Source organism: Tachyglossus aculeatus, chromosome 21 (assembly GCF_015852505.1).
Source record: "Tachyglossus aculeatus isolate mTacAcu1 chromosome 21, mTacAcu1.pri, whole genome shotgun sequence".
In the NCBI taxonomy this organism is placed as follows: domain Eukaryota; kingdom Metazoa; phylum Chordata; class Mammalia; order Monotremata; family Tachyglossidae; genus Tachyglossus; species Tachyglossus aculeatus.
This window is the reverse complement of record NC_052086.1, coordinates 59,794,963-59,802,629: the sequence shown is the minus strand read 5'-3', so window position 1 is coordinate 59,802,629 and position 7,667 is coordinate 59,794,963. Positions and strand designations below refer to the sequence as shown.

General features: G+C 43.2%; 1 non-coding gene across 1 annotated transcript; it reads right to left on the bottom strand.

Annotated features, from left to right (window-relative positions):
• Window positions 1-1,943: 1,943 nt before the first annotated feature.
• On the bottom strand, window positions 1,944-2,081 carry LOC119942950. The gene has a single exon (XR_005455442.1). It is a non-coding gene; the product is annotated as a small nucleolar RNA SNORA7 (small nucleolar RNA).
• Between the last annotated feature and the right edge of the window lie 5,586 nt (window positions 2,082-7,667).

Genomic DNA, 7,667 nt, shown 5'->3' with positions numbered 1-7,667 from the left:
TACAGATGAGGTAACAGGCACAGAGATTTGCAGTTACTTGCCCTAGATCACACAGCAGTCAAATGGCAGAGCTGGGATCAGAACCCCACTCCTCCTTACTTCCAGGCCCGTACTCTTTCCACCATGCTGCTTCTCACTGCCTCACTGATAGGATTTGTTTAACCTTTGCTTCTGATTTAAATTGAACACATGCTCCCACAGGCCTTTAGGTGATTTGTACAGATTGTAGAAAAATCAAATACATATTTAGATCATTTGTTTGAACAGAGGGAAAACAGAGGAGAAGACTGTGAGACAGATGCCCAGGGCTACTGTTGGAGACAGATGCCCAGGGCTACTGTTGACGTCCAAATGCATGACCTTGAATAAGCCACAGTGTTGAACTTTTGCCTTAGTTTCTCTTTGTATGTTGAAAATAGTTGAGAAGTCCTTTGTCATATTTTGGATGGAAGTTATGACAAATAAACAGTAATATTAAAATTGCAAGATAGCAATCTCTACAAAACAGGAGGCTAGATGGGACACTGCATGGTCTGTGTGCACCGAAGGATTTTTATTGAGTTTCTATTTGAAAACACTATTCACAAAGGTAAAATAACCACCAGTCCTAGTACTTCATAAAAGATAACAAGAAGATAGAATGAGAAATATAAGAAAAGCAACATAAATAAAATCAGTTAATAAATTCATCTGAAGCCCTTCACCAAATACTGAATTTAAATTTCATTTCAGAATATTTTGCATAACAAGGGTTGCAGGGAACGTTTGTCTCCAAGGGTAAAAGAACTTCAAATTACAGTTCAGCATTTAAACTCCAAGGCATAGGAGGATTGATTCTTTGAACTCTAATCTTAAAGCAGAGTTGTTTTTAACTGATTTTAACTAATTATTTGCTTTTGGGGTGATGGCTTTTCATTTTAATGTGGTTGCAAATCTCCATGTGATTGCTCTGCACAATAATGCCTAGCAAAGTGGTGATGGTTTAGGGAGTTGATTTGAGAATTGTCCGGTCATCTATTTCATGGAATCCTCCTGAGAGAAGACCATAGGAAGAGAGGTGTACTTTATTAGGCCAAATATGAAAAAAAACATCATGCATCAAAATAACAACCATTTGGGTACCATAGGACTAATTTCATTTGGGATTTTGATGATAGCCCCACAGGCCACCAAAAATGTCTGGGAACTAAGCATAATAATTACAATTCTTTATTAAATGCTTATTATGTGCCAAGTCCTGGGGTAGATGTAAGATAATCAGATCAGACACAATCCCTGGCCCATGCAGGGCACACAGTCTAAGGGGAGGAAGAACAAGTATTTTTATAAAAATGGTATTTTTTAAGTACTTACTATTTGCCAAATACTGTTCTAAGTGCTGGGGTAGATACAAGTTAACTTGGGTTAAGGAAGTTAAGGAAACTGAGGCAAAGAAAAGTTGTGATGTGCTTAGGGGCACACAGCTGACAATTGACAGAGCCAGAATTAGAACCCAGGTTCTCTGACTCCCAAGCCTGAGCCCTTTCCACTAGGCCATGTTGCTTATCCCTATTTTAAAGATGAGGAAACTGAGGCCCAGAAGTGACTTGCCTAAGGTCACCCCATGGGCAAATGGTGGAGCTGGAACTAGAACTTGGGTCTTCTGATTCTCATTTAGTGTTCTTTCCACTAGGCTTAATGGCCAGAGGCCTATAATTCCTGTTTAGTATTTGGAATTGTCTTGTCTTTTGCAGTCTAGTCATTTCCAACCCATAGCGATTCCATGGACATAGCTCTCCCAGAACACCCCACCTCGATCTGCAATCGTTCTGGTAGTGTATCCATAGAGTTTTCTTGATAAAAATCTGGAAGTGATTTACCATTGCCTACTTGCACACGGTAAACTTGAGTCTCTTCCCTCGACTCTCTCCCATACTGCTGCTGCACAGCATAGGTGAGTTTTGAATTGTAGCAGAATGCCTTCCACTCACTAGCCACTGCCCAAGCTAGGAATGGAATGGGTATGCCTCTGCTTGACTCTTCCTCCCGTAGCTGAGACTGGTAGAAAACTGGAGACTCTCCAGGTGCGCTCCTGAGAGGGGTACTTGGAATACACGGCCCCAAATCTCTGATGTCTGTATCCCTTGTTTTCTCTTTCTCAGCCACTCACCAATCTGGGCTTCTGACTTGTTCATCCTAACTGACCACAGCTTCCCTGCCCCACTGCATCCCCACAGCCAGGGAAAAGGAACTGCCCTTATCAGCCCACTCCTGTCTTCTCAACTGGAAGGTGATTAAATGATTAGTTTAAAATCCTGTTATGAATTTCACATTAGTCATGCTCTTCATATTGAGATAGAATACAATTGCAGTAGGCTGTACTGATTTATTTACTCTTGTTTTAAATATGCAGAGCTGGGACTTCCGGAGTTCAACAGGAAGATTAATTCAAAATAATTACAGTTGAGAATTCTGAGTTTACAACCTGGAACTCTTGTTTTAAAAACTAACCTGTAGCATGGCCCTCTCAGACTCTTGCATATGCTTCCTCTTGGCCCCAAACCTTTCACTTTCACTGTGATGAACACCTATGGTGAAAAATAAGGAATAACAGGTTGGGAAGCAGCACGGTCTAGGGGCTAGGGCCCGGGCCTGGGATTCAGAAGGAACTCTGTTCTAATCCCAGCTGCACCACGTGCCTACTGTGTGACTTCACTTAACTTCTCTGTGCCTCAGTTACTTCATTTGTAAATTGAGGATTAAAACCCCATGAGGGACATGGAGTGTGTCCAACCTGATTAGCTTGCATCTACCCTAGCACTTGGTACAATACCTGGCACATAGTAAGCGCTTAACAAATACCATTAAAAAACTCAATAGCAGGTGAAAGGAGAGAAATAACGGTGGTATTTGTTAAGTGCTTACTATGTGCCAGGTATTGTATTAAGCACTGGGATGGATACAAGCAAATTGGTTCGACACAGTCCCTGTCCCACATGGGGATTATAGTCTTACTCTCCATTTTACAGATGAGGTAACTGAGGCACAGAGAAGTTAAGTGACTTGCCCAAGGTCGCACAGCAGGCAAGGGGAGGAGCCGGGATTAGAACCCACGACCTTCTGACTCCCAGGCCTGTGCTCTAACCACTCTGCCGTATAACCTCCACCTGTGCCAATGCCTCCACTGCTAATACTACTGCTGCCATCACCACCTCTACCATAGTCACTTCTGTCCCCTCCATTGGCTGCTCCCTGCAGTTTCTAAATCTGCCATAAAACCCAAAAGAAGGGAGAGTCCTATTTCTACACACGTACCTATTCCTGAAGCTGCTGTATAGCAGGGGTTCCCTCTTACCATCATTCAGGTGGAGGAATAATTGGGGAGGGTCCTGGTCACATTAAGTCTACTTATTGATCTACTCTACTTAAAATCTACCTATTGCCAGTGTTTATCTGACTCACCCAGAAATGCAATGGGAAAATAACCTCCAAAACTATCAATCAATCAATCAATCAATCATATTTATTGAGCGCTTACTGTGTGCAGAGCACTGTACTAAGCGCTTGGGAAGTACAAGTTGGCAACAAATAGAGACAGTCCCTATCCAACAGTGGGCTCACAGTTTAAAAGGGGGAGAAGCCCAGCCTCAATTTTATTTGCCTTTTGCAGTCCCCACAACACTTCTTAAATCATGCCACCCCAATCTGGCCACTTCGACTTCAGTCAGGCCAGCTTTGGAGTGCTAAATACAACAGTTTAGAACCAGGGATTTCCTCCTCCTTCAAGTTGGTAAGTTTCTTGTCAAAGACTATATTGTGTTATACTTTGAGCTCAATTCTGCTACCTCACAGTGCCCTAAAAATAGCATATTACCTGGAGCACTTTGCTTTGTTTTGTGGAAATCAATCAATCAATGGTATTTACTGAGCACTTAGTGCACACAAAGCATTGTACTGAATGCTTGGGAGAGTACAGTTCAACAGAGCTGGTAATCACATTCTCTGCCCACAAGGAGCTGAGAGTCTTAGAGGGCATCATCAAATTGACTGAAGTTCCAAACAATCAGTGTTGTTGACCTCTTACTCTGATGACCCAGGGTCAACGTTTTTCCTCTCTGAAGCTGGGACCAAATATGACTCAATATAGTCAATCTTGTCTTGTCTTATGCTGTTGAGTTGTCTCTGTCCCATAGCAGCTCCACATGGTCATAGAGAGACACAAAAAGATTAGAAGAGACTGCTGCAGATATGGAAGCTAGAGACGCCAATGATGGCTGAATTTTCATATGCCTCTGCTAATTTTTTAATATCATTATGTTAAAAAGGTTCTACCACCCACTAAAATGTCACAAGGCCACAGTGCAACTGTGGTACAATTTTCAGAGACTTTCTGTTCTTGGCACCCTGTCAGCTGCGGGGCAGGGGGCAGATAGGAGGGGAGATTATTACTGTCATGTACCATCATTGGATTTAATAGTAAATTTCAGCAATATTGGTAAACTCAGTTATAATCAGTGAAATAGCATAGGTCAAGCCGAATCTAGTTATGATCACCACTTCTCAAATCATCATCCTATTTATAGACCACTGCACACCCTTCTCCACTAGACTGATATCACTGTTCAATCAGCACGTCAGCAGCAGAAACCACAATCACCACCAACTTTATCTCTGCCTCTAATTTCCTCCTCCTCCTCCTCCTCCTCTTCTTCATACTCTCCTCTTTCCACGAAAGGGAAACAAACCTCTACTGCCTAGTCCCTGGGTGAAGGCATTTCCTATCATACTAACAAAAGGAGTTGATCTTACCTTAATTGAAACTTTGCATCTTTTGCCATAGTGAGAAAACAAACAAACAAAAAACAACCCAACAAAACAAAACAAAAAATGAATGGGTACTAAAGAGTGAGATTATTCCAAAAAAGAGAAAGGAATAGAATATGGATCCCCACTCCAGCCTCTTTACAACCCTTGCTTCCTGAACTATGGTTTCACACTGAGAGGGTTTATTCTGATGTCTTTAATTACATCTTCTAGTCCTTTTGCTTGACTGTTAGTATCAATGCTTATTCAGAGATACAAAGGCCCCTGGAGTGGCACAGAGGATGATAACCTACTGAGAGAGCCCTCTGAGCTGCTCATTGGCACACAGCAGGGGCCCTGAAACTTGGGTCAGGCATGAGGGAAGTGTGGTTTGCTTGGATTTAATTAAGTGCAGAATTTTATAAGTTTGGCTGATGGGAAGCAGAGAGCATGAGAAAGAGGGAGGGAAGGGAAAGTGGGTGCTAAGATGAGGGGGGAAAGAGTAGTAGGAAAGGAAAATGGAGGGGAGGAGGCTCAAATGAGGGAGAAAAAAGACAAGGAGTAAAGGAGAAAGTACAGTAAATGGATATGGGGGCAGATCAATCAGAAACACATTTACATCTTGACACCTTTTGAAAATAACCAAGGACACCATGCCACCATATTGGCTTCTATCATTTCATTCCATGCTTTTCTGAAATTTTTTACTCAAGTCAGCCTGGGGAATGTGTCTGGTATATTGTTATATTGTATTCTCCAAACCCTGCACACAGAAAGCGCTCAAGAAATATAGTTGATCGATTGACAAGCTCTACATAGCTCAAAATAATCACGATGGGCCCATCTGTACTGTGTTCATCCAAGGGGCTCAAATTTCTGATCTTCATTAGCATTCCTCACCACCTATCTCTTCTGTTTCAGTTCATGCTAGTCACGGAACCTTGTCAAATGGCAAGGGAGATCAGTAACAGGACCAGGGGGTGAGAAGAAGAGAAAATGGGTATTTAACAATGTGGTAAATTTCACTTCTGGAGAGGCAAGTTTAAGGTGGTGTATCACTCAGATGTACACTCCTTATCCCCCCAGTCCTCTCGGCTGCTCTTTAAAGCTTGCATTCCTCCCTTAACTACCACCAGGACAACACTGTGCCCATAATCAGACCCAATCATGCCCGACCCCTGCAACTTTGGAGGGTCCAACTGAGGCGGAACAGAAGGGAGGGAGGCAGCAGTGAGACACATTAGAGACGAGGGACCAGCCCAGAGCAGGGGAGGGTTTGGTAAGGCCTTGAGGGCAGGTGATGATGCAAGGATTGGAGTTCCAGGGAATGAAAACATTAAAAAAAAATAATAGTGGTATTTGTTAAGCATTTATTATGAGCCAGGCACTGTACTAAGCGCTGGGGTGGATACAAGCAAATCAGGTTGGACACAGTCCCTGTCCCACATGGGGCTCACAGTCTTAATCCCCATTTTACAGATGAGGGGACTGAGACACAGAGAAGTGAAGTGACTTGCCGAAGGCCACACAGTAGACAAGTGGTGGAGTTGGGATTAGAAACCATGACCTTCTGACTCCCAGTCCCAAGCTCTATCCCCTACACCATGCTACTGCCCCTAAAGAGACTTAGGAGGTGAGATAGGATGTGGCAGAGTGGATAGAGGAAGTGGGCCTTATCGGATCAATGCATGGTAGTCTGAGGAGCTACGTCCAACTTGCTTGGCCTAGAAGTTAAATTGGTCAGCCTGTCATGTACTTATTCCCTCCTCTCCCCATCCCCAACCCCTGTTCCTGAACCAGGCAAATGAAGGAAATTCAGAGCAGCAGCAGCAGCAGTCACACTAGAGAGATGAGCAGGTTATCCAGGCATACTGGTTCTACCGGTGCCTGAGGGAGAAGAGACGGTTGTGGGGAGGGGTGGGGGATGGCTAGGAGACCTGGTGATGGGGATCCTGGCTTTCATGCCTTCCTTCTTTTCCAGGCTTCTTCCCTCCCCCCAATCCCAGGCCTGCATTTTCTCAGTCTCTTATGCTGCTCTTTTGGGAAGGAATAGGATGGATTTTGATTGAGCAGAAACTCCTGAAGAAAGGGCAGGTATTTCTGCTAACCTCCATCTTCGATGCGTGAATGCTGCACATCATAGATAATGGTTTGTTAGTTGAACTATCCTCTGGAGGGACCTGAAGCAGGGAAAGGTGAACCAGTTATTAACAACTGAAGCTGTTTTGGAGTGAAGCCAGCAACTAGCCAAACAGTAGTAGGAAACTCATATGGCTGCAGCACCTGAATCAAAGCCTGGTTTCTAGATGTTCTATAAATTCATTCTTCTAGGCCCAGGGCAGAGCCGCAATAACAGAGACAGGTGACAACCCTAAACAGAAAGGAAATGGTATTACGTTTCTTGAAGACAGAAAAATTTCCATATTGCATGCATTAACATTCAAATATTTCTTAAAATATTCAGAATTTCATAAAGTCTGGGTTTCAGAGATGCCTTCCCTTCCTTAAAAATAGAAATACCACTGTTATTTTCTGCCACTTCCCTGCCATCTCATTTCTCACATCTACCTGACCCGTTGTACCCATGAATAGTTTGGCTGGGTGAAAGTGCTGTCTCTCCTCTGAAATTTCTATTCTTGCTTATTGTTCTCTCAGGGGATGTTCAGTGTAAGACATTTCCAGTTGTTTGCATTTTTTTTTATTTCCAGTTTTAGCTTTAAAACCAGGTCCTGCCAGAGCAAATTTCCTGAATTTAAAATAAACTTTCTCTCTCCCAAACCTCTCTTCCCCAGTACGAAACAGATGAGGAGCAACATGGCCTAGTAGAAAGAGCATGAGCCGGGGAATCAGAAGACTTGGGTTCTAATCCTGACTTTGCCACTTGC